The sequence below is a fragment of the Pinus tabuliformis genome, chromosome 4_2 (assembly GCF_031772625.1).
Source record: "Pinus tabuliformis cultivar Carrire ecotype Pingquan chromosome 4_2, CPIR1, whole genome shotgun sequence".
In the NCBI taxonomy this organism is placed as follows: domain Eukaryota; kingdom Viridiplantae; phylum Streptophyta; class Pinopsida; order Pinales; family Pinaceae; genus Pinus; species Pinus tabuliformis.
Genome location: NC_142304.1, coordinates 95,559,919 through 95,568,347, shown reverse-complemented (window position 1 = coordinate 95,568,347; position 8,429 = coordinate 95,559,919).

The window sequence follows — 8,429 nt, the reverse complement described above, 5'->3', positions numbered from 1 at the left end:
AAAGAAATGACTAATCTACTTTTGCTGAAATGGAAATTGTAGAATTGAACAGAAAGCAAGGAAACGTAGAACTAAAAGAAAGGAAATGGCTATTCTACTTTTTCTTAAATAAACTATTAGCAGAATGTTGCAATAGAAAATAGAAGAAAGAAGTAATCACAGAATACTCTGATGCTTCCCCAGCAATGGCACCAAAAAATGGTGAGCACCAGTATTGCAGCAATAATGCTACAACTACTGAGCTTCCTACTTTACTTTTATCAACCCAGTAGTTCGTAACAATGTTAAGATAGTCTTCGGAAAAATCACATAACAATCTTTTGTCGACGCGTTTCGAACCAACCAGTGTGGTTCATCGTCAGGAAGTTCGTAACAAACTTGGAAGCGACGATGTTGTATGCACAAGTACTAGTTCTTACTGCAGGTTGTCACTTGGTCAGCCAAAGAAAGATCACTAGGAGCTCAAGCCAACTTCTATGGATTCTAGAAGAATCTCTATATGTGATGAAAGGAAAAAGAGAGACTACTTTACTGATGCTATTCTACTTGCAGAAAGGAAGACTGAAATGTAAAGAAAACCAAGGAAATCCTACTTAACCACTAATCTTAGTTTTGCATAAAGAACTATGGAAATCATGAAAAGAATGCCATTACCTACTCAAGGAAGTAAACAACATCTAACTAAGCTATTTATGGAAGTAAATGAGTGAAAATCATCTTTTTGAATTTTTATGTATTTTTAGGTGAATTTGAAAAGCATGTAATTTATTTGTTTGTGAATGTGGCAGTGAATAGGTGGTGACGGAGGGTGGTTTTGGGATGTGAGAGGATGTAGGATGGTGTGGATGGTTCCTAGGAGGTCTTAGGTGGCCTTCTGGAGGCTTTTCCCACAATTGGCCTTCAAAAGAAAGCCTATAGGAAAATCTACAGGAGGACATAGGAAATATACAGGAGGAAAAACAACGTTCTACAGGAGTCTACAGGAGAATACCAAGAGCATTTTTCACTATTTTGAAGTTGTGAGGGTGGGTGGAGAAGGTAGATGGAGGTTGGAATGAAGTGTTAGGGCAGCTAGGGTCTACCAAGAATCATTAGGAGAGAGAAAGATGATTGGATTTGCTCAAGGAGAGAGAGGAAAGTCTATGGAAAATGCAAGAAACTAAGGCAGAATTGAGGGGAGACTTGGGCGACCTGTAGGGCATGGATCAAATGGAGGATGGAATGGTTGATAGGCTGGTCTGCTATTAGAATATATCTACTTCATAAACAACTGACAGTCAACCAATTGGATTAAGCAAGTAAGGAAATAAGTGCATCTAAGAAAACATATTTTTTGCATCAAAGTAAACTATGATCTATGAGAGTATGTTGATAACCATTGCATGAAAGAAAAGCATGAAAGAAGACTATTGCAAATAAGGAAATGAGCATGATGAAGAATTTCTGAAGCAAAGAAAACTAAACTATGAACCAACTAGAAAGCTGCAAACACTAGAAGTCCTATGAAGGAGGAAACTCTGTATTTTTGGGGCAGAAAGAGGGTCTTTGCCTCAAATAATTGTCCCAAAGGGAGGAAGAGAGGCCAAGCCATTACTAATAGCCTTTCGGATCTTTTCTCTATCACTGCTTAACCTGCTATAGAAAGCACAAATGGAAGCAAACTACTGAATCATCAAAAGCAACCTATTCTAAACTATAAAAGAAATACATCTTACAACAACTGAAATAAAACATACAAATGCAAGGAAAGAGGAGCTTGGCTGCTTGGATTGAGCCCTAACCTAAGAGCTTCAACCCTTTGAGGTAACTTAGTCCTAACTCAGAAAGGATTCCATCTTTATTTCCAAAACAATAGCAAGATTACATGAAAAATCACAAAATAATAAGCTCGAAGTTGAGCAGAGTTTACATAAGCAATACTGCAACAAAAATTCAACAAAAATCTGACCAACTCCCTAGTGAGGCCCTAGGCCTCTATACTTATATAAATGAAGCTACCAACAACTTCCTAAAAATCAGGGAGGCTTGGCTCCCAAAACTCGATATAAACATCAGTTATCCTCCACTTTGCTCGATTGTCTGATAATACATGACTTGGTTGCTTGTACTTTGAGCTGAATGAAGGGAAATTCGAAGTGAGAAGAAATAAATGAAGGGGATTCACTCCTATAAGTCCTCTCCTTTTCCACTTTGAGTTATTGCTACCATTTGTCTACTGGATCCTTGACTTTAACCACAAAAATCATCAATAATCTGCATTAAACACATATTAGACCATATGGCGTCATAACTAACTCAACTCATTCTATAAGCATAAATATAATCAGAAAATCATACAATAAGCTAAGAGAATGGTTGATTTGACTAGGTTAGGAGGTAAAATGAGCCCATATAATTACCCCTTTATGTGGCTCATCAGTAGCTTCATTGAGAAAGCAATTTGCAATAAATGTTCACAACATTCTCTGATGCTGTCCATGTCCAACCCATGTGTCGAGCGGATAAATTTTTCTTGCAGACAAGACTGGTCTCCCTAGTATCTAATGATATCTAGTGACAAGCAAACCAAACAAATTATATATTTCTCTAAATATGCGATTTATAAATAAAGGCTAATAGATGTTTTAGGCCTACCTCAGGTCCAATGCTAGTTTGTGGAAGCCACGCTCCGTTGATCCAAATGAGCTCCCATTTAAAGAATCTGGAAACACAAACAGGCACACATATCAAATAACACCTGAAAAGCCAATATAATAAACCATATTTATCATGATGATCAAGGAATTCATGAAATAAACAATAGAAGACAATTTATTGAGAAAATGAATCTGATTGTATTAACTTTAACCAAAGAAGAAATTTACAACCTTGGTGCCTTGATGTTGTACAAGCTCCTCCCAGGGTCCAGCAAGAATCTCCTCTACTTTGAAAAGTTTCACTCTCTTCCCAATGAAGCCAAAAGGTATGTAATCTTTCCTCTCAAGCTTAACTAGGATGTCTCAATTCCAACAACATTTACCCTAAAAAAATTTCAGCTTTCAACCTCCCTAGCAACCATCCCAATGCCTCAATTTATAGTGCAGAGGAGGGAAGTTACTAGGTCCACCTTCAAAGGGATATTCTCCTCTCATCAAGGGGTTAGCTCCTTTAGTTGCGGGATGCATGAACCACCTAGGAGTGAACCAACCACGTCAAGATTCCTTTTAGAAGCGTCCAGAATTAACCCAAAGTGAGTTTTTAAGAATAAACTTACGCCTTTTTTACTTTTACAGGGGTCCGCACCCACTCCTTTAGAGACAGAGCGGGCAAGTCCGCAGGTAACATGAACAAGGAGTGCAGGACCATAGGTAATGGTAAGAGAAAGCGTGGAACCAGAGTTTTAAAGATTTTCAAAGGCTTTCTCTCATTTTTAAAGCTTTGACATGAAGAGATGAGGTTTGAGACTTGCAAAGGAGGACAATATGTGTGGTGATAGACTCACACTGACTACAGAAAGTCATGGTGACAATATTTTGTGTAACAGATTGCCCCCTAAAGTGCGAAATCTGTAGTAGATGAGGATTTCATTTATCATCTAAGAAGAGTGAGTTAATTTATCATTTCGAGGATCATCTGATGGAGAGCCTGGTTGGAACTTGTAAAAACATTCAATGCAAAATATATATATGAGATCATATCGTCGCTGAGGTAGGAATTCCTATACTCAGACCAAAACTGACTAAAACTAACTAAACTACTCTGATATAGGAATGATCTTGCAATACATCACAAGTATAGATAGAGTATGGGCACAACCATCTATTTATGAATAGTCCACTGTATAATGATTACAAAATTCCTCGTAGCCTGGATGGTGGAAACTAGATTTAGGGTTTTGATTTCTACTTCCCGAAATAGTACGATTTTATCCATGTGAATGAATGTGTTGAAGTCGAACATGGTAGAAACCACTTGATTATCAGTCAATGATGTAAACTGTTAACAAGTGTGAGAGAAACCACCATTGATGTCAATGGCTTTCAAAGTACTTAGTACAATCCATGAAATGCGAATAGATGTGTTGATGTCGAACATGTCACGGAATCCTTTGATCGAAAGTCAATGATACAACCTATTGTTGAAGGTGAGAAACCTGCCATTGAGGCATGCAGATCCCAAGCTACTGACAATTTCTAGATCATCTTTCTAGATAATGAGCTAAAGTCGATAGAAAGCGATCCGTTGTAGGAAATCCCACAACACGAAATCATAGATCAAGTTTGAAGAAATATAGTTGCAAGGACTGACTCAGGGATGGTCAAGATGGATGAAAGATATTTCATAGATGAATGGTTTATTTGAACTGACCTCTTGAACACATAATGACACTGCAGATGGTTTGGTGACAATTGACCCAAAGCTAATACCCAGAAACCAGCTGAAGGCTTTCAATATGGTTTGGTTAACTGTTAGGCAAAGGATTTCCCAACCCAGGTGAATAAAAAGTGTCATGTTCAAGAGTGGTTAAATGTTTTTCTGAGACGCAAAGTATGACAAACAGGTTCATTTTTCTCTCTTTTCCCCCACCATTTCTGGCAAGTACCTCTTTATTTTTTACAAGCTTGAGGAGGATAACATTTGCTTGATTATAAGCTCATCCTTCGGATGAGTCCAACTTAGTTTAAATTTGAACCCTAAGAAGGAGTGTTCCATTCCTGTTTGTAATTGAACAGGTCCTTTACTGTAAAATTTTAACGAGTCCAGTATAGGAAAAACTCGGCGTTTTTCAATTTTAGGGAGTCTGAAAAAACTTAAGAAAACTCCATGGTTGCCCTTTTTCATAAATTTTTGTCTCCCAAGCACGAAAAAGTATAAAATAATACTTGAGAGAACCACTTGACCATTACGATCAAGGATTACTTTTCATAATTAGTGTCTCTGATCTGAAAAAGTAAAAAAGTGATCAATGACACGTCATTTTATAACCAATATCGAATTTGAAACGACAAAAATCCGGCAATCTTTTCTTGTTTTTATGGTCAGAAAAGAGCTGTAAGTGGACCATCTTTTTAATTCCATTTTAACGAGATTAAAAAGAAAAACTTGGCAATCTTTTCATATTTTAGGAGACAGAAAAGAGCTTAAAGATGACTCTAATGTTTTTTGTTGAAAATGATTAATTTTTCCTAAAAAATCCGTTATCCTACACAAAAACTCAAACATTACTCATACCTATTTAAAATAAATAAAAATGCTTCAAAATTTAACTCTTTAAAGTGAAAAATAAACAAATTAAAAATTTATTTATTCAAAAAATCTTATAAAAAGGGCTTTTGTAAATTCAATTTTATCATTTGACTTCAGAGTTAGAAAAGAGAGCTTTTGGTAAGAAACTTCCCGTGAATATTGCGGAAAATCCATCCATTGGAATCAACCACCGTCACCTCCAGGTAATCCACATCATCTTACTCTTGCATTTCGTCCATTTGAAATTTTTTTTTAGGGTTTTATTTTGAAGTTTAGCAAATATTTAGGTTAAAAGACTGCGCGCGGGGGTCCGCAGGCACAGCATTCGAAACCTGTAGACCCTGACTTTTTCGTAAAAGGAAAAAAGTCAAGGACCCACACCTACTGTTAAGGTAGAGTGCAGACCTACGGACTGTCTCTAACCCAGAGAGTTTGTTCCCCACGGCATAGGTTTTCAAACTTAAATTTTTCAAATTCTGCCCAAAAACTTTGATTTAAGATATTCTAATCCGCCTTTTCTTTGAATGTAGGGTATACACCATGCTTGACTGGCAGAACAGGAGCACGAGGATGTGGAGCTCACTAAAATTAATCATCAACCTTTAATTGATGCATTAAAGGCATGCAATTTAATTAAATTCTGTGTCATACCTGGCATGAGGGCCCAAGTAGACTTTCTGCAGTGGCGGTAGACAGGTGGAATGTACAGGACTAATGTTTCTTTATTGGTGGCCACCAGCTCGAAATGGAGCTAGAGGACATTTACTTTTTGACTGGTTTGCCTAAAAGAGGTGAACAATTGACTCTATTCGGGACTAGGCTAGGTGGCCAGTCTGTCGATAGCCTCCGGCTAGAGTTTTGTAACGACCAAACCAAAGACAAAGGGATTGACATCAAAACCATCTCCTGTCCTGAATTCAAAGTGATTGCATTTACTGTCACCAGACTCTGCGGAAGCGCAGCACTACATATGGCCACTGGAACCCAAATGCGGATGGCAGTAGACTGCTTTCGGGGCACCATCTTCAACTGGTGCGAAGCTATGTTGACTAATGTAAAAGGCCAACTGACTAGAGCAAAGAACTGACAACTGAAAAACATTGGATATGGTTTCTTAGTTGTGAGCTTTGGTCTATAGAGCGTCCCAATGTTGGTCCCACAACATCTTTCTATTGGAGCTGGACTTACCTAAGAGCCCAAACTGATGCATTGGGTTGCAGTTATGGCCCGTCATCCTGAGGAGGGTTCAGAGGTTGTTCGATTTCCTCCTGGGTATTTTCATTGGTTAGAGAACCAAATTTTCTCGATTCAGGATTTTACTTATGCTGGGATGGATTATCGTGGTGACCCAGACATGGCTCTTCCACTAGGAGAGAAATGGGATGACTCAGGTAAAATCATTTTCAACATTTTCTAATTTAATTTTTTTGTTTGTTTTTAAATTGTCCCAAAATTTATAGTAAAAAGTTTCAAATGCAGATGTAGGTCCACGACGACCAGCCACTCTCCAGCCCTATGAGAGGAAACAACCAACTACAACAGCACTAGCCCCATGGGATGAATCTACAGAGACCTTGGCCGAATTGGAAAACCATCTAGAGCATTTGACAACAGACATTCCAAAGACTAGCATAAATGGCATTCCTCTTAGGCTATAGTGCTATGTGATTGGGGTCCCAGGACCTTTCAGGAGGTTCCTTTGTAGAGTGCCTGTACAGTGGTGTTGTGGGGAAAAATGCCTATGCAGGACGATCCTATCCACCTAAGGTGTGACAGTGCCTTAGCAACAAACGAGTACAGCTATACTGGTTTCTTCCTTTATGAAATGTGAAAGAAGAGAGATCAATAGACTTACTGGTGTCTTCCGTTTGTCCCTCGATCCGATCTCCCTTCTCTTTGGGTCTTCACAACTACTTACCTTCTTGCTTATCCAGCTACAACTTCCTGCAAGATCACAAGAGAACAACTACTTGCGACAAGAGAAGAACACTACACAAAGACAGATATTCACATTCATAACTAGTTTAGGATTAGAAATAAACCAAATACACTAATACATTCATACATCAAAATACATCAGCATATAGGAGGAACCAAGATAGCTTTATTGATGAATAACAAGGTTCAGGAAGAGATACAACCCAGAGGGCTCCAATCCAGCATCTCTTTCCTAGCAAATGGAATTCCTATCTTCAGCCCCTTCAAAGCATTAAGCACCCAATGATCCCAGTCTCAAACCAACAACAATTCTTTGTGTTATAGACATTTTTGTGCCTTACGGCATGAAGCATGAAATGTCCATAATCTAAGGGATCCAAAGTCCCTAAACATGTTTTTCCTACCCCTAGAGGAAAAAGGCAAACCAACCACAGCAATTCACAGAAGTTCTCCACCTGAAATCACTCAAAAACAAGCCAATTCTGGATCATGTCAACTGCTCCACTGAGCATCTGCGCTGAATGTCAACTGTTCCACTGTCTACCTGCGTTGAATGTCAACTCCAGCAAAGGCTACCTGCGCTGAGCGTAATTGGACAAGTGGCAGGCTCATTCCTCAATGTTTCAATGCCCAGGAAGCTTCCAAAATGACACTTGCATCAAGGAATTCGACTGGTGATGAGTAAGAGGTTCCAAATCTCCAAGTGGAAGCAAGAACCTCCAAGTGGACTCAAGAACTGAGAGAGGGAGAAGACACTATTCAGATCTCAAGCTGACTCATCCTGTCTCCAAAACATCTATATATAGATCTCTCCTCCATGAGATCTAGAGGCTGGAATTTTGTTATTGCAAAGAATTGCTGTTGGTTTGGGGCTGGATCATTGGGTGCTTAATGCTTTGAAGGGAGCTGAAGAAGGAATTCCATTCTGCTGGGAAGGAGATGCTGGATTGGAGCCCTATGGGTTGTATCTCTTCCTGAACCCTGTTACTTATCAATAAAGCTATCTTGGTTTGCTCCTATATGCTGGTGTATTTGTATAATTGCATTAGTGTATTTGATTTGTTTCTAATCCTGAATCATTTATGAATATGTATATTTGCCTTTGTGTTGTGTTCTTCTCTTGTCGCAAGTAGCTGTTCTCTTGTCACAGGTAGATGTTCTCTTGTGATATCGTGGGATTCAAGTAGTTGTTCTCTTGAGCAAGCGAGGAGACAAGTAGTTGTGGACACCCAAAGAGAAGAGGATCTAGATCGAGGGACAGCCGG